The sequence below is a fragment of the Phalacrocorax aristotelis genome, chromosome 4, assembly GCF_949628215.1.
Source record: "Phalacrocorax aristotelis chromosome 4, bGulAri2.1, whole genome shotgun sequence".
NCBI lineage: Eukaryota > Metazoa > Chordata > Aves > Suliformes > Phalacrocoracidae > Phalacrocorax > Phalacrocorax aristotelis.
Window position 1 is genome coordinate 30,883,593 of NC_134279.1, and position 26,416 is coordinate 30,910,008.

At 40.3% G+C, this 26,416-nt stretch overlaps 1 protein-coding gene across 11 annotated transcripts in view; it reads right to left on the reverse strand.

Moving 5' to 3' along the window:
- Nucleotides 1-26,416, reverse strand: part of BMPR1B (bone morphogenetic protein receptor type 1B) — a 254,881-nt gene that overhangs the window by 45,300 nt on the left and 183,165 nt on the right. Inside the window, exon 1 of one of the 11 annotated variants that reach the window (XM_075090808.1) lies at nt 3,028-3,566. The exons of the other annotated variants lie outside the window; for them this stretch is intronic. The gene's annotated coding sequence lies outside the window, so the exon portion shown is untranslated. Of the gene's footprint in view, nt 1-3,027; nt 3,567-26,416 lie in introns of those variants that run through there. 11 annotated transcript variants of the gene reach the window in all.

Sequence of the window (26,416 nt, forward strand, 5' to 3'; positions counted from 1 at the left end):
CACATGCTTTTTTAAAGTTCTTCGATACTAGCTGAGGCAATGGTTGAATTTTTCCTCCTCCATACTGTTTGGTCTGCTCCTGCTGCATCCCTACTTTATAGGGCTACTGATCCATACTAACAAGACCATGCACACCACATGGAAAAGTTACATGACATGCAATCTTTTGCCAGTGCAATGTTGTAACACGGTCCGGCTGGAAGCCGCTTGAACTGCACGGTGGTGCTCCCAGCAGCCATCGCATTTCCCCTCTTTATCTCTCTGAGGGCATCCTGGTTATTCTACCTTGTGCCTCTTGTAGTCCATTCATGGGAATGCCCAATAAAAATACCTTCAGAGATGTAAGTGGTATTTTGAATTTGCTTTCTTTGTACAACATGGCCTTTGCACTGTATGTGGTGTTAACCAGACTGGGCTCTGCACCAGCCTGCTGTTCTCCAGCCAATACAAAGCTCAAAACCTACTTTTAAGAAAGCTCAGGAAAAAAAAAAAAAATCAATGCAAAAAATGTAAGCTGAAGCATAAACAAGACTGATATAAGTTTCTTTAAGTAGGAACAGCTTTCATATACAGTTCCTTTTACAACCGGTCACCCACCTAAATGTTTACATTTAATTAGCTCTGCAAAACAAGTGGACTAGATGGCTGTGGAGACATAGGAATTAGGTACGGAGACTGCTTTGTATACCACTAGCTAAAATTCACCTAAAGCCAGCAAAAGCCAACTGTTAGATTGCCTATTTGAAACCAGAACCTTGTCCTGGCTGAAATTCTTCAAGGCCAATATCCATCTCACAAAACCTGTATTTGCAATTTCCAATAAATAGTCTTCTTGCACGTTAAAAAATCTCAGGCAAAAGATTGTATGAACAAGGTGACAGAATTATAGAGGAATATTAATGCTTAACACCATAAGGCATTGTTGCTCCCCATGTTATTTAAATTTCATGGATAAATAAGCAACTTTTGTTCCCAAGGTAATAATAATATAGCAGTTCTCATGAGTGGTAAATTTACGCCCTTTTTCTTTCTTTCCCCTCTCTCTTCCTGAAGCATGCACTTAACCCTATTACAAAGGAAAGCCTACCACTCTCCATTCAGGAACCAAGCCAAAGGACTTGTCAGGAAAATTTAAAATAGGTATCTTACTTTCATTAATACATTAAAATGTCATTAAAAAAAAGCCCTAGGACAAAGTGCAGTAATTGCCAGCTGCCTAGTTATTTTCTCATCCTCTTTCAGCCCTCAACACAATGCCTCCGTTAGGCTGGCTGCCAGTGATGTTTGGAACATTAAAAATACCCCCAATTTCTGCAGAGATTTCATGTTGCAAAATGTGCTCTGATGGGCAAAACTGAAGCAAATATAAGAGTAAACTCATATTATTTACTTTAAATGATGAGGGAAGCAAAACTACTGCATGCTGTCAACTCGCCCTCGGGCCTGTATCCATATTCATAGAAGAATAGTTCAGTGATAGGAGGTTAGAGGTGGCCGAGGACAAATTTCGGTTCCCAATTAACACTACGGAGCCATGAAAGCCTTGTCTGCTAGGCGCCATGACATACAAACTATCCTCCCACTGCACAGGACCCTTGGTCTCTGCAGAGTTCAGTGTCTCCTGACTTACTCAACAGTGTAAGCAGAGGGATCATTAGTTATGACTGGTAGAGTCTAGGAGATAATGTTGACTCTCATTTCAGGAACTATTAAGCTATAAACACTGCTCTGAAAGCCATTTATCTGCATTTTAAGATAAACAGAGAAGCTACTTAATTAAGTAGATTGCAAGAAATAAGCTACAGATGCCAAAGTAAGCAACTTTTAACTTCCAAAAAGCAAAATCCGTGCATCTAATAAGTACAATTTTATACCGCGAAATCACTGACATGGAAGTTCATAAGCAGCATAACTTAACCACTCCGCAATGTCTGATAAAGAAACACAAATCAAAGTTTAATTACAAAACAGTTAATTCCAAACAATGCAAATTACATGCACGTATAATTTGCAAGTTACTACCGCAGAGACCGGTTCTGAAGTACAACATTATGAAGTGGCAATCCTTGTCGAGCAGCATTTACATTTTATCTCCACATCGCTACAATCTGAAAATGAGATACTATCCCAGACCTCTGCAATTGAGGTACATGCCAAAGCTGTCATGCCTGAATCTGCACTGGCTAGGAAGAACATTCTTACCAAAATAAGCAACAGAGTATGAAATTATTTTCTTGAGTCTTGCCAACTAACCACATTTTTTACTGAATACTATTCATGTATTTGGACATACCTCTATGAGATCTTTAAGATAGTAGTTCAATAAAATTAAAAAAAAACCAAAACACTAAAAAAAGCATACCCACAAAGTATTTTCCATTATCCTTTAAAAAGATGTAAAATCCAAGGCATTCTAAGCATCAAGAAAAAGATGGATTTTTTTTTTTTTTTTTTGTGGAGTGGGGGTGTGTGTGGGGTGTGTCGCAAAAAACTAAAAACCTGATCTTTCCTCACGCTTTCAGATGCCAGAGCTTTTCAAGCCCGCTCTGAGGTCAGAGAGGGGAACACGCAGGTGCACCGCATGTCGGCAGCTGAAAGCTTGCGAGGTCGCACTGGAATCCGACCCGCCCCCCCACCCCCACATTCCTGCAGGCATTATAAACACTCCCTGAAGGAATATTACCCTAACACAGACTAATTTTCCGCAAACAGCCCCAGCCTCGTTAAACCTCTTCTTTATCAGCATTGTTCAAAGCAGTTTTTCTGGTAATATTGAACTCCCGTATGCCCATCTAAAAAGAAAAGAAACTCCTTTTATGTTCTCTCCAGTATCATTTCTCCTATTCAGGTCCACTGGCACTACACAATAGATTCAATAAAAATATTCAGTTTCATCATATGGTAGTAATGTCCTAAAGACTATGACAGAGAGATTAAGAGAGCGAGAGGTTCTGTTCCCATAAACAAATACAGAGTAAAGAGACCACTCTCCTAACAGGGTTGGATAGATTTATATGGGTGACTCACCTCAGCAAGCAGGCAATCCCGAGTGAATTAACAGGACACTATTCCTAAAGCGGGTGTTTTTCTGGACCAGCAGTTCTTCACGCTCCTGCATCAGCCTTGAACCCTTCCCTAGACAAATCCTTTTGCCTTCAGTGGGACACACAGACTCTGTTCTCTTAACATGAATAGCCATTGCCATTAAAACAATTAAACAATTTGAACGTGCTTTCACCTAGCTTTATTGCAGATAAAAAAAGGAGCCAGTCTGCATTCAAGCACTATGCAAAGCAGCGTAACATAAAAGTGAGGTTCTGACATGCAGAAACCAAAAGTAGATCTTCCTCCCAGAGCAACAACTACCCATGCGACCTTATCCCAGATGTTCTGTGATGTACCTTGCCATCTGCAAGTCATTGATGTGAACAATAATGTTCTTTTAAAAGCATTTCTGGTTTGCAGATGAAAATCATTATTACAGGACTGGCACAAGAATACCATCTGCAGGCATTCCTTCTTCCCCTGTTCCATCCAGTTTGTCCTGAACAGTCTGAAACCCCAAATAAGGGCTCAGGATAACAAAACACAGGAAGGAGACACAGTCAGAGGGTATCTGCCTATCCTAACCACACACTCTAATAACAGTTCTGAAATGATAAGACCAGTATTACTGTAACTTGCTTGTTCTAAGGAAGACAGCAGACCAGAAAGTGCTGTATTTTCCAGCGATTCTTTTGCCTGTTGTTTAACGTACAAGCACCAAAGAGGGATTGCTAGGAATAAGGAAGAGAAAACACAGGCAAAAGCACTGGGAGAAGGCAAGCCATGCATCCGCTGTCTTTGGCCAGCTCACTTCAAGCTGGCAGGGATTTTTGTTGAAGGAAATTTATAAATAAATAATTTTATATTTATATAATCTATGTATTAGGTACATAAAATAGTTATTTATATGTAAACAAGAAATATGTAAATAAATAACCCATGAGTACTCTGAATTGGGGGAACAGAGTTAGTTACTCTGCACAAATCACTGTGCAAATTAAATTTTTGAAAATTGGAATCACTGCTACTTATCAATATGATAACATCAGCGTAAGCAATGGAAAAATGAAAGCTACGGTCCTCATAGCCACTCTTCACACATGCACAATGAGCACAACTCTGTGCTGTAACACTGGGATCATATGCATCTAACGCTACAAAATAAGCAGCTTCTTAAATGAAAATTGCTGTTTATGAACAGACTTACAAAACAAGCCAAAGCAATAGCCCCGCACAAGAAACCAGCCACTCCACCCTCCGGGCAGCTCAGTTACAGACCATAATACAGAGAGATGCAACATGCAGTACTGTGTAGTGCACGTGCTCCAAGGTCCACGTGGTGCTAAACACAGCGAGTAGGACTGCTTATGCCCTCCCTACAATTCTGAAAAGAAAAATTTAAGTATCGTATTTCACACCATTTATAAACAAAAATAAAACAATGTTTCCCATAATTTAGTCTTCTGTTCTTCAAATCACTATCTCTTCATTCATGTTTTCCCTCAACCTACTTTCTTCCATAATGTTTTAAGCATTTAATTTCTTTTTCTCAGTCCTTTTTATTAAATATTTGTTTCTTTCTTCATGGAGTTTTCTTTTAAATAAACCAACTAAGTTTCTTTCCAAAAGCTCTTTTTCCCCTCACTTACATTCCCCTGGACTGCTTCCCACTCTCCCTCAGTTGCCCTTCTTCTATTCTCTTCTATAACTTGATCCCTCTTCCAGTCTCTCACTCCTCCCACTTTCCAATGATGCTTTGACAAGCTCACTGGTATTTTTCCCCTTTCTCTGACACTTATTTTCTCCTCACTTCCAGAATGATTTATGTCAAAACCATCTGACCCCAACTCCTTCCTCAGCCTTTCTGCATCACCCTACTTTCACATCCCTCTAAAAGAATGTGCAATATGGACTCCAAATCCCAAACCAGGCATTGCTTCCTTCCAGCTGGTCTGTATCGGTACACCCAGCTACACATGCAGTGCAACACACTCAGCCCTCTACAGGAGGGCTACCTGCACATGTCCTTCCTGCTAGTCCTCATATTGCCCTGTGAAGGGTAGCCCTTCTCCCTTCCCAGCTCTTCCCCTGGGAAGCACCCCAAAGTGACTGCTGCGGACAGGAGCAAGGGCAAGAGGAGCACTGCTACCCCTGAGGAGAAGGAAGAGCAAACTGGAGACAGGCAACAGCCCTCTGATGCAACGTGTTGCTTGCCACATCATTAGCTGACATGACAAGCTGCCTCCTCTTTCTTGATCAAGCTTGTTGGGTTTGTTTTTAAGAGTTGGTACGCTTTTTAGAGAAGACCCAGGTAAGAGAACAGAGGCTTCTGCCTACTTAATTCAAGTGAGATCCCACCTGAAGTTCACAAAGCTTCCATTAGGCCATTAAAATTGAATGAGAAACCTTGACTTCAGCAAAAGTCAATGAGAAGTTATAGCTAACACCAACAAAATACAATAGTGTGGGTCTCCTAGAAACCACATGAATTTGCAAGCATGCGGCTATGCTCACCGATATGAACTGAAAAAGAAAATAAAAATCCGATTTTTCTACCCTTTTCTTCTTTTTAGCTGTTTTAAAGAGATGGAAATTGTCATCCAAATAAAGTTTCATTTCTTTCAGCTCCAGTCAATCTTTAAAAATACTCCAAGTCATAAGAACTAGGGGCCTACAGCAAATATGTGTTTCAAGCTGAGATGCTGTGTAATTTCAGAGAGAAAGAAAAATATTTTCCCAAGCTTTCAACTTTTCATTTGTATAAAATAGTTTATTTTATAGCTAGGTAAAGATGTAAAATTAAACTTCTTCATTAGTGTAATGTACTGTAACTCACTATAAACACTGTTAACATAACTAAATGAATGAATTGTGCAATATTTTCCATCAGAATATGGAAGGGAATAGATGCCAAATATAGGGTAAAAAAAGTATAAAAAGTCAGCTTTCTTCTATAGAATAGCAGAATTCTTAAAGAATGTGTTGGTGGTCAAGTCTCTGACAAATAAGAGGTTGTTTCCATGCTACACAGCCCGATTATTGGTCTGATCAACCTTAACTAAGGAATAAGAAAAAGTATTTGGATATTCTGTAAATAAGCATAGGGATTATTATTTTCCTATAAAGTCATCTGAAAGTAGTCCCTCCCAACTTGTACTTCTTATTGCTGTTCTCTTAATGCACCACCTCTAAATTAATTCCCTACTCAACACTGCAATAGAGGAATGATTTTTCTAAAGCCCTTTCCTGGGTAGGGACCTTACCGGATAAAAGAACCAGTATCACCGAGTTGCAGCCAGACGGAGAAGGAAAAGAGTAAAACCAGTTCTTAAAGATGGATGTGATGACACTCTTTCCTACATGCAATAATTTACATTTCTACACTACTTTCCAAAGTAGGTTCCCCTTGGACTGAAGGTGGTAGACAGAAGTACTGTCTCTGTGAGCTAAAGAGCAGGCTGATCTCCATGCCCAGGGTGTGGAAAGATCCTTCAAAAAAGGCTAGCTGATTTGCCCCAAGACAGAGTTCACTTTTTTTTTTTGCCCTAAGTTGCCACCATACCCAAGGAAATGCATTTAAAAGATTTAGTAATGCATTCAGCAGAAAAACCAATGTAAACACTTAAATATGTATGACATCAGAAAATATGTCAGTTTTAATAATTTTCTTCTGTAAAATATACCACAGTTAGGTTACAAGTAAACAAATAATCTTACTCAAAAATTATTTCTTTAGAATACTGCACTTGCTGGTCCACATATTTGCAACACTTACTTTGTTCGCTGACAAAAATGACACATATCACAGATGGCACAAACCAAAGAACGCCAATCGGAAATTCAGCTGCAACTATGACTAATGTTTGCCAAATTGATAGTGAGCTACGGTTATGGGATCCTCTTTAGGAGCTGACCTGCGAGGCATGCATTCCAGCTGCTGGGTTGTATCAAGAGAAGAGGGAGTATTACTGGGGGGGCGAATGTCATGGGTACTCTCTGTTAGCTTTATCTTGGAAGTTGGCTTAAAACTGAAGTTTAAAACCCTGACTCCTAACATGAGAAAAACATGACGCTCAACATCAAGCCTAGAGATTGTGGAAGTGTCGGTAGACTATACACATTTATTTCTGTACTAAATGTTACCCACCTAAGCCCAAAACAAGCAAGAACAAATCTTTTGATAAAAACTTGAAAGAATGAAGTTAAATTTTTGTTCAGAAAAATCACAAATGTATTCTGAGAGAAAAAAAAATATTTTCTTGTATTATCAACTATGTATTTCTGCTACTCAGCAACTAAATTTCATATATGAAAATTATTGTTGTAAATCAGCAAACCCAGGAAGTTACACTTACAGAAGGGTATCAGATATGCATGAAAAAGTATCCAAAATAGGAAGAGTTAAATACAAAAATAACTGAATTAGCACTTTATAATTTATTCGACATCCTGCCGGCTGAAGTTTCAGCAGGATGTGATACACCCAGGATAAAAACAACGATACTTCTTCAGTTTTATCCTCAACAGCAGTGTTGACGTGAGTTATTAAATTGAGCGGATTCAATTCCAAAGCTGGCTACGTTTCAGGAGAGAATCAGTGGTTTCTGCAAACTGTTTGTACGCCTCTAATACAGGACATGATCTCAAATCTTCACCCCTTTAAAAATCCTCAAGCTAGAGAATGAAATCCTGGCTTTACTGCAAGTGTTGTTAGTTCTGCCATCACCTCCAATGGGTTTAGGACTTCAAGGCAAGACCTCATATGTGCAGAATTCCTCTTGCTTCCTCTATGTCAGTTAGAGAAAGTCAATTAAAAAATTTATGTACTGAAGCAATTCCCGTTTCTGCCCTAGATCTTAGTTCCCACTGAAAATAAACCGAGTTGTGATGTTAAAAATGAAGGTGAAACCAAGCCCAACATGCACTGTAACAGATTTACAGGGTCCCTTTTGGATTTCATATTCATTGTTCTGCAGCCCATAAAATACTAGGGAGCCTTGGGAAGAAGTCAAAACCCTTGACTTTAAAACTTCACAGCCTTTCAGAAAGAGATTATTAGGAACAACAGTATTCTAGCATCATATTTCTGGTTCCCTTCACTAGTATAAAATGTTTTCAGATTCAGCAATAATATTAATCAAGCATTTTAAGACCACATTTTCCTTTCCCCACAAAATTGTTCCTTCTTAGCACTCTCAGGAGTTTTTGTTTCTGCCAAAGGCAAACTTAGTTTCTGCCCATAACAATGGTGGCAAAATGGGGCTCACCACACTTCTAGTAAGGGCCAGATGTACTTTATATAGATCATTGTATTAGAATAGCTCAAACCAAAATACTGACAAATTAAAAGTGAAAAAACCCATGCTTTTCAGACATTCTTACCAGAAACCAGCATAATCAAATTACTCTGTATGTTGTATTTCTTACCCAAGTCCAAAAAAAAGTCCAGTAAAACAATTTCTTTCTCTTTTTTTGTACGCTTCTTTTAGAGACCTTTCAAACTAAATATGCAAACCAGAAAAAGGAACACACTGATAAATAACCATGAGTCATCCACCTTAGAGATGTGGGGAGAACTGGGGAGAGTTATGTCTAGAACAGATAGACGTGAAAATTTCCCTTAGAGACATCTTCTCCCTGTCCCCAAAGACTTTGCCCCTCTTAATTTTTCTGTGTGGCAATAGGCTATATCCATTGTTTAATTTGTCCTACAGCAAACCTGTGTCATCCCACCAGTGTCTCCTTTCTGGCCCTGCCACCCTTTCCAGGAGAAAGTCAGCTCAACACTCCATCCAACTTGCTCAAGCAGAAGGTCACCAAAATCCCCCAACTGACATCACAGGACTGACAGGTGGGGGCCAACCTTTCCTCAGTAAAGCCAGCCATGAGATTTTTAGGAGGCTGACATTCAGTTTCATCTCAATAAAAGGTTTTCAGGGGTTCATTCAAGGAGAATAGATCAAGGACAATGTGCTTGAGCCATTAGCCCTGCTTACAAACCTGTCACCACCACCCCCACCCCCAGCAATTAGGATATGGACAAAGGACTCCACTTCCACAGTGACCCCAGCTAGGGAGCTCTCCTTGCCAAAAGAAACACCCCTTTCAAAATTCCTCAGCCAGCAGCTTTGTGCAGGTGTTCCTCCCCTCCTAATTTTCTAGGCCACTGGTTGAGAGACCTCTTCATCTTCCAGTCCCAAACCACATGTGCTGGGACTTCCCTAAACTGGAGAGATTATTGTTAAAGAAAAACAAATAATGGAAACCTAAACCTAAATAATCCCCGGAGATCAGATTTATATCTGATGTAAGCTGTAAACAAAGAAAAATGGGAGGTTGGTGGATTTAGGGTAGGTCTCTTCTCATTTTAGCTGTCAAAACCTAGTCACCAAAGTTTCCTCCCACATAACTCAGACACATATTTCAGATATAAAGGATCATTTTGTGGACCCATCTTTCCAAAATATCTAAATATTTCTAAAGCACCTTTCACCCTCCTTTGTCTATGGACACTGGGGAGACAGCTAACATTTATACGGTAAAGGAGAGGTGACATATTGTTTGGATACGCTTTTCACTTTTTGCACTTTGTGGTTCATAAAGATATGAATTAGAAGCAAATCACTACTTTCCTGTTTGCACTTTGCAAAGAAAAATAGGGCACAACATCTAAAAAGCTCAAACCCCACCTACTGTTTTGATGCCTGCTGCCAAAACCAGATGCAGTGATGCCCTTTGGCCAGCCATGGTCCATAGGACATCAGCAAAAATCTTTCTTCACCATGAAAAGCTGTCTGAAGTACAACCTCTCCATCCTCCCACTGCAGAGACGCATGTTTTGGGCCACAGCAAATTTGCTCATTTCAACTAGCAGCTCCGTGACACAACCCAGAGGCCGAAGGAGATGTAAACTATTTACCCTGCCTCCGCGTTCGTTATTTTTGCAAGCCGGCAGGCCACCCTCCCTGGGCCATGTTTGTTTATAAGGCAAGTGTTCCCCGCTCCTGCGGGGCACTCATCGAAGGAGACGCCTGAGGGTTTCTGTTTGAGGAAAGCCACTAAGTGATCTGCATTTCTGGCACGGGAGATGCTTTGTTTAACTTGAAATAGCTTTGAAAAGTAGTACAGCAAGTGCATTTCCCCTGAAGAACTCGCTGTCACCAATGATGCTGCCATACAAGTAAGACAAGACACTCATATGGACGAGTTTGTATGGAAGTATTAAGGGAACATGAAAAGCAGTCAGTCAAAATTTCCATGGTCTGCTTTAACCTGTGTGCTTTTTATATTTTTTTAAAATATATATATAACAAATAATATATATACTTATATCTTTCACAAATATATATATGTATTTCACTCCCACCTCTGTAATACTTCTCCCTGGATGGTCTGTCTTTCTGTCTCTTGTCGTTGGAGGTTTTGTTTATTTGTTTTTAAATAAAACAGAGGTGCTCCAAGCTTGAGGATGAATATTGAATGAAGGAATTGGATGAAGGAATTTTCAAATTTGGTGACTAAACAAAAAATAAAAATTGGTAATAAGCTTAAATAAGCTATGGAAGCTTCCTCCGATACAGTCCCAGACAACCTGCAAATGTCAGTTTGAATGCATATTGTACGGGCCAAAGGATTCCGTTTCGTTTCTAGATTATTTACTGCACCTTGAAATCATTGTATTTTTGGTTTTGTTGCTTAGAGCTAAGCGAATGTTTACATGGAAATGTTACTTTGAAAGGAAAATATTTACATTTCCTGGGAACAGGTTGTACTGATTTTCAAAAATCCTGCTTTTATGTAGTTGGAACCAATGGTCAAGTATAACTCAAATTTGTGAATACTTTGGGCCTAAAATGAAACTTTTTTTTCTGCAGATCCATCCTTTGCTATGCTTTTTAATTGTCTCAAATTTTTCAATCAGCTCTATCAACCATTATCCCTTTCCAGTCTTCTAGGAGACAAATTAAAGAAAATTATTAAAAAGTTAATTAGCAATTTCCTATTGTATCTATAAACTTTAATAAGATGTTAAGGTCACATATCAGACTGAAAAGAAATACAAGACAAAGCCAAATAAAAGTGCCTTTTTTCCTTCCAAAAGTAGAAATGCTGGGGAATTAGCACTTAGAAAATTCACAGGAAGTCACTGTAGACACTTGTTGTCATAATAAGGAGATAGTCACTTAAATATTTACAGAGTTATGATAAAAGTCTAAAAAAGTCCCATTTAGACATAAAAATAAAGTGGCATAATGGGTCCTAGCTAAAACAAATCATCATTCCACCCTCCTCTCAGTGTTCAAGACTCTGTCACAACACGCAGTGTACCATTGGGAAACACCCCCATTTCACAAATTCACCTCAAAAGTTTGGTGTTACAAAGATGTAAATGAATCATTTAGAAGTAATCCTGGGTTTTAATAAGGCTTAATGCAAACCTCACACTTTTTTTAATACATAAGGAGGCCGCAGCTCCACACCAATGGTTAAGTCTCAGGGGTGAAACAAGAGTTTCAGCCACAGCTGGCGCCAGGCCTGCTGGATAAAATGTAGCATGGAGGACACAACAAATATCTTCCATGGAATCACAAAAAAGTGGCATTTTGAGAGGGAAGGAAGTATTCTTTTGTAGCTCTCCTTCAGTGGCAAACCCCACAGTCAATCACTCAAGTCTTCAAAACATCCTACTGCGTGAAGGCTGACTTTGCCTCTTTCCATTTACTTATTAAGAGACAGCAAGGAGGAAAGAAATAGTATAAAATGCAGGTGGGCTGAAAAAATAAGGCTAGCTAGGAATCTCACCTCCTCTCCCACTGCTGCGTTGCGGTGTGCACCATTTCACACAGCACACAAATGTCTTAGGGCAGTTCATTTCCGTGTCCACTGCAGCTTCACTTCTATTAGCACTGGGCCGCTTGAGTTTAGTATTGAAGGAGAAGGTTCAAAGATGCCTTTCAAACTCTTCGTGGCCCTCTTTGCAACACAGCCACAAGCTAATAATGTCTGCATTTGCTAGGAAAACAATTATAAGCTTCAGCTTCAAATATTAGACAAAGTCAGCACTAATTAAACGGCAGTCCTGATGCCTGAAGTCTCTACTAGACTACAGGGCAGCCGTAAGAAAAGCTCTGCAGTTCTGGCAATGTGCCTTGTCCCCTGTTTGGACTTTTAAGGGTTACTTCACCATGCTTCACATAGCACGCTACTGTTACCAAGCGCTCCTCACTCCTTTTCCATCTCCTCTGCTTTCAGCCCACCTGGCAGGGTCATTATTTAAGCCAATAGAAATATATTGTTCATTAACATTTTCAGAGTATTAAATAGCTTTTCAAGATTAAAATGCATTAGATGTCCTGCATTTGTTTCTATTTTTCAACGTTTACTGTTCAAAATGTCACTCTCATGCTACTTTCTGTGGGATATTTTGCTGTTAATGCAGAAAAAATATTTAGATAGAGTACATGTGAAGTCTATGGAGCAAATCTTAAGTAATTGCTACTGACTGCCGTGACTAGTGCTGCAAGGAAACCTAAGGGAATTTATAGGTTTACTTTGAACGGTTTAATATATTATTTTTCATAAACGCTTGCCTCTGAAAATGGGTCCAAATTATGCAAGGGTCTTTATTCTCTGAAGAGATCTGTACTTTGCATTACTATGTCCTGCTAGGATAAGACTGTATAAATGTTGTTCCCCACAGAATAATATGAGAAGACTGAAGCAAATCTTAGCAGAATGAGAATTAAATGTTGCCAAAAACCACCTACAAAGAACACCTCTTCATTCACCAGCTCAGACATTAAACCTCATTTATATAACTTTAAATGAAAGTTATAACCTGAAAATGGGGGTTTGTAACTAAGTTGCTCATTATAATAGCATTATAAATGAAACTTGCTCACCCTGGAAGCGTTTCTGCTTTTGAAAAATAATTCTGTCTGTACTTCAACTTCTTGTTGCCAACTGTGTGAAAAAAAGCGGTGAAAGAACAGAGGAGAATGGCTCTGAGTTTTTATTTTGGGGGCTGGTTTCAAGTGTTTGGCAGTGGGATTTACTTCCATGCTCTACAGATCAGAGGCAAAACAGCTATTTGAATTCTTTCTCCGTTACCACCTTTCTGTCACCCAGAAGTTCACCTTTATTCATTAACAGAAGGAAGAGATGGACTATGGAGAGCTGAAATCCACTCAGTCAAAACCCTACCTTTTGTTTCTCACAATACACTGGGATTACTTGTGTGTGAGGACAGAGTGCTGCCTTTCGCTGGGATTTTGTAAAATAAATACGATCTTTTATTTCATCATTTTAAATAAGTTTAAACAAATGATAATGCGGGGTGAGAAACCAGTTGAACTTTAAATTTTTGTGCATGCCTCTACTATATCTTTTAAAATGAGACTCCTGTTCTTGTCTCAGCCTCCTACGCGCTGACAGAAGTGCAGCCTTCAAGTCAAAAGTCCAGTGCCAGTTCTCAAATGCTAAATAGATGCTGATGGATACATTTGCAAACAGACACGTTAAGTGTATAGAAACAGTGAGATATATTACGGGAGGCGCTGAAAATGAAACTCAAAGCTCTGGCATTTCCTTCAGAAGGGATAAAACAACACAGCGATCTTAGCGAGCATTATTGTGAAAGAACCAATAGTACAGCTGTGTGAAAAACCCTAGACAAACAACCCTTGTTCAGCTAAAATTAGATACACTGCTAAGGCCCCTTTATATTGCTTTGGCGAGAAGACCATTCTCCAGTTCCTGAATAGGCTGAAGAGATCTGAGTGGCTAGTAAGTGTGTTTAGAAGAGTCTTCAAATTATTTAACAGATCATTAAGACATTAGGAGGTTTTCTCCAAATTTCCAAAGCAATTAACGTGCTTATATTGAGACCCAGATCTTCCAAGGGAGCGAGAATGTCTTTGCATGGGCAGAGATGGGAGATTACATCTCATTCTCTTCCGCATGCTACACAGATGTGCGTACTGCAGATTTGAGTAAAAGACAAGTTTCTGCATTGCTCAGAGAAGTGGCTGTATTGAACTACATGTAAATTTACCCTGCAGTGTTTTTTCCCATCTACTGAACGGTAAACAGTCACCTCAGTCATCCTTCCAAGCAAAATCAACACAGGAGCTAATCCTGATAAGGTCTAACATTGTGTGAATCGCATTTATGTTCACCCTGGAAAGACAGATCACAGAAGTTAATCCAGCCTGTAACACCATCTAGCAGCAGAAAACCTATCAGCCAAAGGACAAGGCATATGCCCGGTCACCTGACCCAAGCCACATGCCCAGTCTTTGCAAGAATTTAACCACTGGCAACCTCCTCAACATCCTTCCCTTCCTCTCTCCCCTTTCCTAAGTTGCTCAACAACAACAAAGAGCTAGCGATATGTATAGGAAGGTGAATTGCATCCTTGTATCTGATCTGAACTGAGTTATTAAAAAAACATTGAATTTTGCTGAAAAGTCTTAATATAAAGGTTTAAAAGAGGGGAAAGACTCTGTAGGGAGAAGCTTCTGTTAACAGTCTTTCTGTGGAAGGTGGACAGGCAAAATGAATCAGAAAAAGCCTTCCAGGAGAGCCGTTTACAAATGTGAGAGGTTCTCTGTAACAGCAATCAGGGCAGCCTAAAGTGGATCCAAGGGAGACCAAGTTTTATTCCCCTTCAGGCTTGACCAGGGACAATACCAGCTCACAAAATCAGCTGGACAAGGAACTCATGTGCTGACAGTTTGGGTATCACCAGAATTAAGGTGTTACCCTTACTCTGAGGTCACTCAACTGAAGAATTACCTTAGCTCATCCAGAAGCATTTCACTGCTAATTGCCAGCAAGTCGCTGGCTTGCTCATTTCCTTCTATGAATATGTCCCAGCACACCTGAATTTTACAGCAGAAATTAAGGAAAATCCAGACCGCTGCCGCTAAACTTACCGCTTATAATAAAATCACTGCAAGATCTCTTTCTGGAGACCTTTTTTGGGCCATTTTCCAGGATGAAGCAACAGCTGTCTTTGCCAATCTCCTCACAGGCAAAGAAAATTTTCAAGATTAATTGCCCTGATAGAAAGCAGGAGATTTTTCTTTTTTTCTTCACTTTGCCAGCGTTGCTTCTCCTAGAGTCATGTTTCTCATCCTGGGGGCACTTCCAACTCCAAATTAATTACAGGTTTGATAAACCGTGTACCTGTTATTCATAGAGATCAGGTGTGGTAAACTTAAAAAAAATCCTTTTATTTCCCAGAATTCTGTAAAATTAATTTCCCACTTCTCCAAGTAGGCTAACATGAGGCAATCACTGATGTCTTCCTATGGTTTGAAGCGTAACAGAAGGAAACCTCAGCTGTAAATTGGGCTTTGGCAGTGGACGAGGGCCTGAAAACACAACCACCCTTGCAGGGGAAGAGCTTCCAACTAATTGATGAACTGAAGTAGCAGAGCCCATAGTCCAGATTGGTGGTGCCCTTGCTGAAACCCATGCTGCTCAGGATGTCATCTTTCTTAATTCGGACATTTAACAGATTAATATGGCCAAGAACCAGAATTGCCTGTTCTTGTTTAAGAATAAGCTCTCCACCCATGTATAGTAAATACATGACTTGCTATACAAAGAAGTATACTTGAATGGCTTTGGCCTTGTCTTGAACTAATTTATTTTAAGTCTATATATAACAAGTTCTTCTGACAATGAATTGAGTAACGTCTACAAGACAAAAAACGGCACACTTCGTTAGCTACAGAAAGACAGGTGGACCGACAGAAACTTCCACTTAGTGCTTTATTGGCTGCCTGCCACGGTTTGAATGGGGGCAATTATGAAAAAATTGAACACATGACTTTAATAAGCTTCAATATGGATTGCTGTCTGGTGGAAACAGAGCTTTACAATAAGTTACTCTGGGTCTAGTCTTTGCTGCTAGGGACAAATGTGTTGTTTCAGACATCAATCACATATTCTTGGTATTACTTGAAAAGGTTAGTGAGAATAGTGACATGTGAAATTGCAGATGACGGGAAGCAGCCACGGCACTGACTTCCCTCCACGTCCTGGGAGATAGCAGCCTCCCTCTGTGCTGGCGGGAGAGTACCTCCCTGAGCACAACGAGGATGTGGCAGCAGCACCCGACTCCAGGAATGCGCAGCAAAGAGCAGCTACCGTTGCTGAGGGGGTCAGCAGCAGACCCTGTGAGCCCACTCCTCTGCTGCAGAGGCAGTTGCTCATAGGGTGTTCTCTCCCCACAGCTGAGCACTGAATACTTTCCAGATAAATGGAAACCCATCTTATCAGATATTTAGGATGGACATGTCCTGATGCAAAGACATCCTTCGCAGGTTTCACAGTTCAAGCTGGCACCTCCAGCATTTGAGTTAGCTATGAATCAGACAGCAAATAAGGCATCACTTCCACACTACCGACAAGGTCGGGGGAAGTGGTGCTGCAGCAGTTCATACTTATTCCACATTTTGAGCAGTTTAAATGAAAGTCGAGGTTTGGATGAACCACCAGGTCTCCTTCCCAACCGATTCTCTTCCCTCCCCAGCTGAGCACACCCTGCCTTTTAGAAAATCTCACACTTCCCCTTGAGGGGACTGCTGTTTCAGCAATAAGGGTCTGCAGGGAACTTCTGCAGGACTGAAGCAGCATGTCGATGGAGGAAGCAGCGTGGCATCAGCCCCGTTGCCTGCCAGGCCTATGCACAAGCCACAGAAAGCCAGGCTTGTTGGAGCTGCTCCCACAGGAACTGGGGCAGAGAGCCTGACCAGGGCAGCAGCAGTCCCAGCCCCCTCTACAAACTCTTCCCATCCCCTAGCAGCACAAGTGGCAGGACGGTTTCCCTCCAGTCTCCTGTCCCCACTCCCACCCACCGACTCCAGCTCCAGCTCCCTCCTCTGCCAGCACTGAGGATGCAGCACCAGACCACTGTGCCCATATTGCTAATAATGTCTTTGGTCAGCTCTGCACTACTTCACACATAGTTTTTTACTCAGTGTGTATACATACGTTCATTCAAAATATTAACAGCCAGCATAAGCATTTCATAACAAATATGCGCTCAAATGGCCATATCTAGTAGTATATCCCAGGACTGAAGACTCATGCTTCCAGTCCTATATCACCTGTGACAAGACTGCTAAAGCAACTGCAGATTATTTTATCCCCTTTAAAAAATTAAAAACAAACAAAAAAGGAAAATGCTGATCCATTCAGTCAGAAATTGCAGATTGCTGCATCACCTTGGGAGTGAAAAATAAGAGGAATATGAATAATTTGCAATGGCTTTGTCCCTGAGTAGGCCCATACCACCAGAATTATCTTAGTAGCTTAGGATGCTCAGAACCGCTCCTCCCCCTGCAAGTGTCTATTTTTCTGAATGCCTGTTGTTTCTGCCTACGCTGTTCTTGCCTGCTTTGGTCGTCCTCCTTCACACGTGTTTGAGAGGAGCTGTGCATGGGCACTGCATCCTTTCATATCTCCAGGCTACTTGTTCTTAAGCTATATGAGTGCATGATTTATAATAATCATACACAATATAAAGTAACTATTGCTATCACATGGTTACCACTAAGTGATGTCAGTGATAGTAATTTTTACTTTCACAGGTTTGATGTATTTTCAAGTGCTGCCCCAGAAATTATTATATTCTGGAATTTCAACCTGACCCCAAACTACTTCATCTGTAGAAAAAGTAACAATTGCTAACAACAGGAACAATGTGCACTGATGACAAATCCATGTGAGATGTTTCTAACACACCATAAATTCAGTAAGGACAAGTCCACATAATGAACAGTCATAATTTGCAGCACAAATACAACATGCAGAAAAACTGGCTAGGCAATAACCTGCAGCATCAGACAGTGGGTCACTGACTCAATGCGAGTCATCAGTGTAATAATTTATGAGGAAGCAGTTACCATATCAGGAGATATCCATCGACTGTTCTGCATAAGAAAAGAAAGGAGAAACAAGCCTCTTGGCTCAGGGCGGGGAAGCCTCTTCAAAAGCAGTGTCATGCTTTGGGCAGCATCGCTCCCAGAGGACAAGAACTTGGGAAAAAAAGTCCAGAAAGGTGCAACAAGCACACTCACAAATTTGAAAACAACAAGTTACAAGGAAAGATTAAAACAACAAGGTTTGTTTAGTCTGGAGACAAGGGCCACATGGTAACAGCTCTGAAGTAAGTAGAAGGTGTCTGCAAAGAGAGATGAAATGTGCTCTTGCACCACATACGCTTGCACAAGATGGGAAATAAAGGCTGAAGTTTTAACACTGAGATCTCAGACATTCGGAAAAATCAAGTTTTTTTCAAAAGCCTGACTAAGAATGGGAACAGATTGTCTACAGAGGTACAAGAATAAACCTCTCTTCCCAAAGGCTTAAAAACCAATCAGACAAATAGTTGTCAGAAATGGCTTAGGTACAGTTATACGTGCCTTCAGGTGGAGGGACAGCTTAGAGAATTCAAACTTCCTCCAGACTTAAATTCTGTCACTCTTTACAAATTTACCCCAAAATGCAAATTCGACTCATTCAAACATCAAATCCAAATCTCCTGTTTTTTAAAACATCAAAACTGTTTTAATGTACTTTCACTTTTTTTTGTAACATTGAAAGTCTAACATGGCCTAATGAAGAAAAGATAAAATAATCTAAAACCAAAATGTTTCAACGTAATGGTCATAAAACATGCATTACGGCGAGACTCTGTATTACCATTAGTTGCCCACCAAGCCAAAAGATCCATCCTCCACAGAGCTCTTATCAAGATAACCAAGATAATTCCATTATTGGAATTCCAAGATTCCAACAATATTGTTCCACATTGTTTCCATTACTGTGTTCACATCAGAATGTGAATAGAGGTTGGATCAGTTATAGTATCAGTCTTGGTGAAAGTCGGACACCCAGACTGTTATCACCAGAGAGAAGAAAAAAAAGAGAAAAAAATGGAAAGCAGCATTTCTGAAGAAATCCTAAGGAACTCAGGGGAAAATTGTTTTGAAGAGACGCTGAAACTTTGGAAATAATGAGACTACAGTATTTTGCTCTGTCTTAACTCTAGAGACTCAGAATTTGCAGCAAGCCCTAGGCTAAATTAAAACATATTTTTATTACACAATGAACCTAACTCTGCAGTATGTTTCTTTGGTCACGATAGCTTAATTTCAGGGGAACAAAGCAACATTAAAAACTGATCTGTGACTCTACCCATATTTCCTAATCTCCTCTGAGATTATTTTTAATGAAGGGGAAAAAAAAAATGTTTTTCAAGTAAAATAATCCATATCACATTTGTCTCCAGACCTTTAACTGTATAATGCAATTTCCCTCAGACAATGTTCAGTTTCATCTATACAATCCTTTTTTTTTTTTTCCAAAAGATTCATCAATATTTTAAAATATCAAGTTACTTAGTTGCCTTGACTTTTCAAATGAGTTGAACTGAAGTTGTAACAAACAATACGATATTTACCATGTTTTCTCCCATTCAACGTATGCGGTCTCTTGCGAATGGTAGCTTCTGCCAGTTGGGATTTTGGTTGTCAGAGCAGGAGAATTTTGCTTTCCAAAGCCTGTCCTTTATGCACTGCTGGAGAACTTTGCATTTAGCACAGAACTGCCATGTACATGCATGCAACTGCATTGTTAATTTATAGGGGAAGGTGGGAAGCAACATTTTCAGTGTAGAGTGAAAGAAGATAATAAATAGCCAAACCAACATGGGCCATGCACAAGAAAGGAGATGGAGGGTGAGGTAAAACCAGTCAACTCTGCTGGACTGAAGCTGCCAGGCAATACCATTTCTTTCCTAACAACAGTAATGCTCTGGGTATAGCCTAGATCACTAACATGCAAAAGAATGTTTCAAAAAAGGACAGAGAAATGCTATTTTAAAGAGTTCCTTCATGTCTCTTCTTAAGGGGTTTAAGGAAACAGATACCAAGTGCTCGCAACATTGCAGAAATGTCTTGAATTTTTTTACGGTCTGTGTCCACCAAGTTTCAGGGGAAATTTCTAAAGAGCCATCCCCGGACACACTGCTGGAGCGCAATATGCTGCAAGCATGCCGCGCTCAGCTTTGTCCTTTCAGAAGCACACACAGGTGTTTTGAAGGAATGCTTCGCCTAAAACCTGCCTTTTGATTATTTATGGCTTTGGAGACCTTCTGAAAAGAGAGACCTGACAAGGGCGCTGAGCTTTGTTTAAAGAACTTAATCCTCATTCTCCCAGCTGCTGACAGGAAAAGGCCATGTTTTGCTTAAGTAAAAAATTCCTCTCTTAGAATCAAGGGATGAAAGTGAAAGAGAGGAGCAAACACCCTCCCCGAACAGCAGAGGTAGAACACCCAACAGCTGACTGTTAACAGCAGCAGAAACAACTTTTTCTATTCTACAATATATACCAAAGTAAAAAACCTCTGCCAGGTGGCATGAGGCATTACAGGGATATGAAAACCATCCAAATAATAACCTGATCCTGTGAGATACCAAGTTCCTCCCTCCTGTCGAAATGAATGGTGCGAAGGGTACTATGGATGTAACCCGAGCAGTGAATCACACTCTAAAGCCTACAAAGCATAAGCCATTCCAGTGCTATGCTCAGCATTATTTGAAACGTTTCCAAAAAGATAAAAAGCCACTCTTCATTTAAACTGAAATTCAGATCTTGGATGCACACATTGCCATGAGCTTTGATTTCCATTACTCCTAAAATATTGATAGCGTGAGTCCAAGGGAAAAATTGTTCAAAGTGTTCATAGATGGTTTTTTTTCCCTTAAAGACCTATATTCTTACCAGTGCACACAGACCTAGAGACTTCCAAATATATTTCAGTACTACAGGCTTGTAGTAAATACAATTTGAAGAGTTACAGTTCATTCCAGGAAGCAGTTCTAGGAACCTTTTCTTAAACAAAATCTTCACTCACGAGTTGAAGGGTTTGTACAAGGTGTGTGTTCGTTACTGTTCCTTCAAAGATCCGACCTAGCTTGACCAAGTAATAAAACAGTAAACACCCCAGGCTGTACTAATTCAGACCCCAGGGACCTGAAGAGTTGGATTTCCTGACAACGTCAACTCCAGAGGGAATATGCCAACTCAGCGGGACTTTTCCAGCAGCCTCGGTTCCTGCCTGCCTGAGGCTACAGCAGGCTGTGCAACAGCCCAGTGGATGATGCACTGTCGTCCATCCCAATAATTGGAAACACAGGCTGATCTGATGAGGAGTCAGAATGGGTGGAGAAAGCAGACCGAGCTGGACCTAAAAGCTGAGAAAAAGCATTGGCGGTAAAACCGATAAGCCTGACAAGCAGCAGAAGTGTGCTGAGAAACCAGGGCAGTGGGAAACATAAACTCACTCAAGGTGGGGAACGGGCTAGGGACAATTGAGCCGAGTGGGAACAGGAGTCGCTGGATGCTTCTCTTTAGCTTAGCATGACACCTTGGCTTGCTGAATCTCGTCGCTCCTCTGGAAAAATCTTTCTGCAAGGCCCTGGCAAAATGGCCTGTCCCTTCCAAGTGCTAGACACACAGAGATTTGTAACCTATTATTTATGCCACTTACTCTGTTCACTCAAGGGAAAAGTTTTGTGCAGTGGGTATGCATGGTCATCACGCTGCATCATGCTTTGGCACGATGGGTGTGCACGCTACGTGACGGGACTTCTGTTTTCCATTTGCTTTTTTCAAGTCTAAACAATCACCTATAAAACCACAATATGTTAAAAGCACACTTTAAAAAAATCATCAGCTTACCCGCCCACCCACCTACTTAGGAGATGGTTGAATTAGTGTAACTTCTGCAGGTTTGTGTAATAAAGGATACTTATTGTTTCCTGTAGAATCGTTTTTCAATTTTTGCCAGAAATTTAAGAGGTAGGTAAGGTAAATAACCTTGAGCAGAAAAAAATATTAAAAAGTGGAAAAGAAAATTAATGATCTCTGAGTAATGCAGCTACATGCTTTGCCATGACCTATTTCTCCAACCACTGCCTGGGTGTAAAGCCAGCAGAAACATCTAAGCCACTCTTTTCTCAGGCTATGCCCAGTTCTTTGCTCCACTCTTCTACAAAGCTCAACCTGAAAACCTAGGGTTGGATCAGCAAGCACCACGAGCACTCACAAGTACCACTGACGTCAGGAAGGCTGTGCTTTACCTTGAATAAGTAAGTGGCAGAGGAGAAAGCCCAAAATGCCTCAAGCCAAGCATGTGGTAGAACAACAATGTGACTTCACAAGTAGATTTAACCAATGTCAGAACATACTTCCACTGAAAGAGACGGTCCAATCAAAAATTGGTTTTCCTTCTGTTTTGGTGGGGTCATTTTGCAGTCACATCAGTGATCTGCTCCCCCATGCAGCTGCCTAAGTACCAGAGACAGGCGAGAGGGGGATCACAGCAAGGAGGTATACACTGCTGCTCGCATACTAAGTTAGCCTGCTTTTACCCAAACGTGAAACCACAGCCTGGGTGTCACCTTTTAGCCTGAACTGTCCTCTGCCTTGATGCTCCATCTGCAAAGTTGGGGGACAGATATCTCTTTGTCTACCCGCAGGGATTTGTGAAACTAAACCTGAAGTTAATGAACATTCAGACACTACAATGATGGGTGTCTCAGGAAAAAAAACCACGAGGAAATGAATAATTAGGGCCTCAGCAGTGTTTGAATAGCATGCAGTAAATAAGGCAATGGTCACACATTGAACAATGCAACTAAAACTAAATACTGAATAGGGACTCATTAAGCAAGCGCTGCTCATCCTTTGGACTGAAGAAAGCAGGGGTCCAATGGAAAAGCTAATCTGTTACACGCAATTAAAGACTGCATAGTAATGCATATGCACAGAGGTCAAACAAAGGTTGCATGTGCAACATAAATGCAGACATTTTGAATGCAACACTAGCAGGGGTATTTTCATCCAGTTTTGTTCTTGTGTAGCGTGACTTGCTCTGAATATAAAACTTACCAGGCAGTGCTTACAGACTTGCCATCATTTTAGATCTATAAATATTCTTTCTAAATGTCATGTTACTCTCCCTAAAATGTATTAGCTTGGGTGCATTATGCGCTTGGTTAAATTCTTTGGTCCAGATCAGGCAGGAGACCAGGTTAACATATCCAATTTGGAGTACTGAGGTTGGGACACCACCTTTCCTCCACCACATCCCTCCTACAGTTCCTGTGATGAGGCCAAAACGTGGTTGCCTTCACTCCACAAGTGAAGATCCTGTCTGTGAGACAAGCAAATGAATGAATGACAAAACTCTCTTTGCCGTTCTGCAAGGGGAATCTATTCAATATTACTTCAGATTAAGCTGCCTTGAAAAAAATGATGGGCATGTAACATGGAAGTAACTCATAGCCTAAGCGGGCTGCCATAGGACCACTCAAATTTTGAAAGCCATTTGGTCCAGCATATGGAAATGCAACAGTCTGTTGCTGTTTATGTATATATATATCTACAAATATTTCTATGGCCTTTGTCACCAGTGGAGACAGCTGCTCCCAATTAATGTTTCTCGTAAACAGCTCTATGGAGTCAGACTGCATTATTATTTCGATTTTGCTGGAGAGAAGGTGAAACAAGAGAGCAGACCAAATTCACAAAGGTATCTTTGTGCCTAACTCCCACTGAAATCAGCCAAACTTGGTTCAACCACAGACCTCCTGTGGATCTCGATCCACAAATCAGATGTTCACCTAGGTGGGATTATACTACAAAATTGCAAAATGAACTAAGGATTTTTAACTCCCACTCTAGTTTCACATCTTTAAAAGGTCATTAGTGGACTGAACACAGAATTGCATATTCAGGAAATTGAGCTGTATTATTTCCTTTGGTAAGGTCCTCTTTTCTGTTACTACCAAGACAACATTAAACAGACAACAGAAATTTGGAGAAAGAAAAAAGAAAAAAAGAGAAAAGACAGAAAAAAAGAAGAGGTGTTTTTTTTTTAATACCAAATGGTGGGTTTGATGGCTCTTTTTCACACTGCTTATGACCTATATTTCCCCTAGTGTTGTCCACACACAAAATCCTTTTCATGTCAGACATAAGTGTTAAACTCAATCCCAGGACCAAAGCTCTCCTCTAGCCCTGCAAGTCCAAGTATGGAAGGAGTTTGCCCACGAGCAGAAACAAATTGTTTGGAGAGAAGTGAGAGCAGTATGCCGTTCACAGGATTATTTCTTTTTTCATCATTTCTCACTTTCTCTATTTGCCCACCGCTTGCCAACACATCCGTGGCAGGGCTGCAGCCCTTCTCTGATGTAACGCCTATCTAACAACCACCCACCAAAAGCATGAAGGTGCTTCCCAGAAGCAGCAATGTCACCTTAGCACCAAGACATGAAAACATACAGGTGGAAGTGTTTGTTCTTAGCGGGTGCTGGTGCCCACGGTTGTAAAACTCCTTGCACTCTAAACGTGCAGAGGACTCTGTGAACACGTCGCTTGCAGAACTTGCAGAAAAGTTGGAGCTTCTTCGCCTACTAAAAGCAAAGTGTTTTAGAGACCTAATTTATTTTCCTATCGCTTTACATCAGCTAGGCATTTATTTCTCTCTGTTACCTAAAATTATGTCTCATAAACTATTTGTTACAAAAGGAAGGACATACCATTAAGCTGATTCTACCATATTTTTTTGGTGCTGGGATGCTAGCTTAGTGCACAAACGTGTTTCAAGGGAAATGAAAGGGAAAAAGCCCTTCCTGGGGCTGAAAAAAAACCTTGGTTACAAAGGTTAGGTTTTTATGTAAATGACTGCCCAGGCACTTTACATGCTTCTGTAACTTAGCGGCACTCCCTTTTGCTTGTTTATAAACTTTAGTTTTCTTTGGTGGTACTATTTTGTTATTAAACAAAACATGTACTTGACTGAAGTGCATGTCTACAAAGCTAGAAAGTCTTGGGGTTTCGCACCCCCCCCCGCCGAAGAATTTCTGAGTGATTTATGAAAAAGTCACAATATTATATCTAAAAAGGAAAATACCAAAGTACAATGACAGTAGATATTCCAGACCAAATTGTCCTCAGGTTGTATAAAACATAACACCTCGCTCTGTCCCAGAGAAAAGTCAGCTTATGACAACCATCAAAAAACCCCTCAAAACCAAACCACCACACAGTACTGTTAATAACCATCCACAACGATAGTGCAGCTACCACTGACTGCTACTAAAGATATTGGATCAATCCCAAATGTTTTGGAGAATCCTATTTTAAAGGAAATTGACCAGTAAAACTATCAGAATATAACTATGCTTCCATATCTGGGTTTGCATGAAGACTGTAATCTAAGAGAAATGTGAATCTATGTACATTTAATACAGCCACTACCAAGGAGGAACCATTACACATACCAGCATCTCTATTTCATACAGAGCAGCAATTCCATGTCCAAATTTTCCCATGTGAACAAGCCTCTCCCTAGACAGCTTAATCCTCATTGTCCAGCTAAAATGCCTATTGCAACTGTGCTTTCCCTATCTGCAGCAAGAAACGTCTCTAAATTTCCTTTATTGTAGTTAAAGCTGGAATTTTTCATCCCGCTTTTCTTTTTAAAGAGAAGAAATAACAACAACAACTGATTTGGACAGAATTAGGCATAAAATTTTAGAAAAGCCATAACTACTGCAGACAGTTTTTCACCTTCTTTTTGCTGATGCCTTCTGTATATATTTATTTATTTTCCAATTTATAAGGCAACAAAAATAATAAATTAAGTACGTCTTCAGGCAGCTACTAACAACTGAAGTGGTAAGAGAACATTCTGAAAACTATATTTAACAAATAATAGGGTACATGAGATGTTCCAGCTCTTTGAAAACTGATCTGAAAGAATGCTCATGAAACCTAAATTTATTCACAAAATTGAAGTCAGCAATAACAGATTCAGAAGGCAGTGATGTTATTTCTTCATCTGTAGCTGTTTTTTCAGCTGGTGACTTCCCAGAGGCAGCTATCGTTCATTGAACAAAATCTATCAGTGGCCCTTATTCAAATAGAATATATTTAACAAATAAAATACTGAGTTGTTACTCAATCACAATAGAAAAGAGGTTAGTATAATGTCACATTGATCTAATCAATATGCATTCAGATTTAAGAAGAAAAATGTCATTTGGTTCAGCTCCCAAGAGCTAATTTCCACTGAAGGAATAAATCAGAGCAAGTCCCAAGAGACCACCGGCCTGCCCTGTGACGGAGGGACCCAGCTCACCCACCCACCAGACTGGCGTGTCTCAGGAACACGCCTTTTCATCAACCCGATGTCAGATACTTCCACCCAATACAAAGATGCTGCATAACTTACGCTGAGACATTATAGTTGGTAAAAGCTTCAAATATTACACAGTGAGCAGCA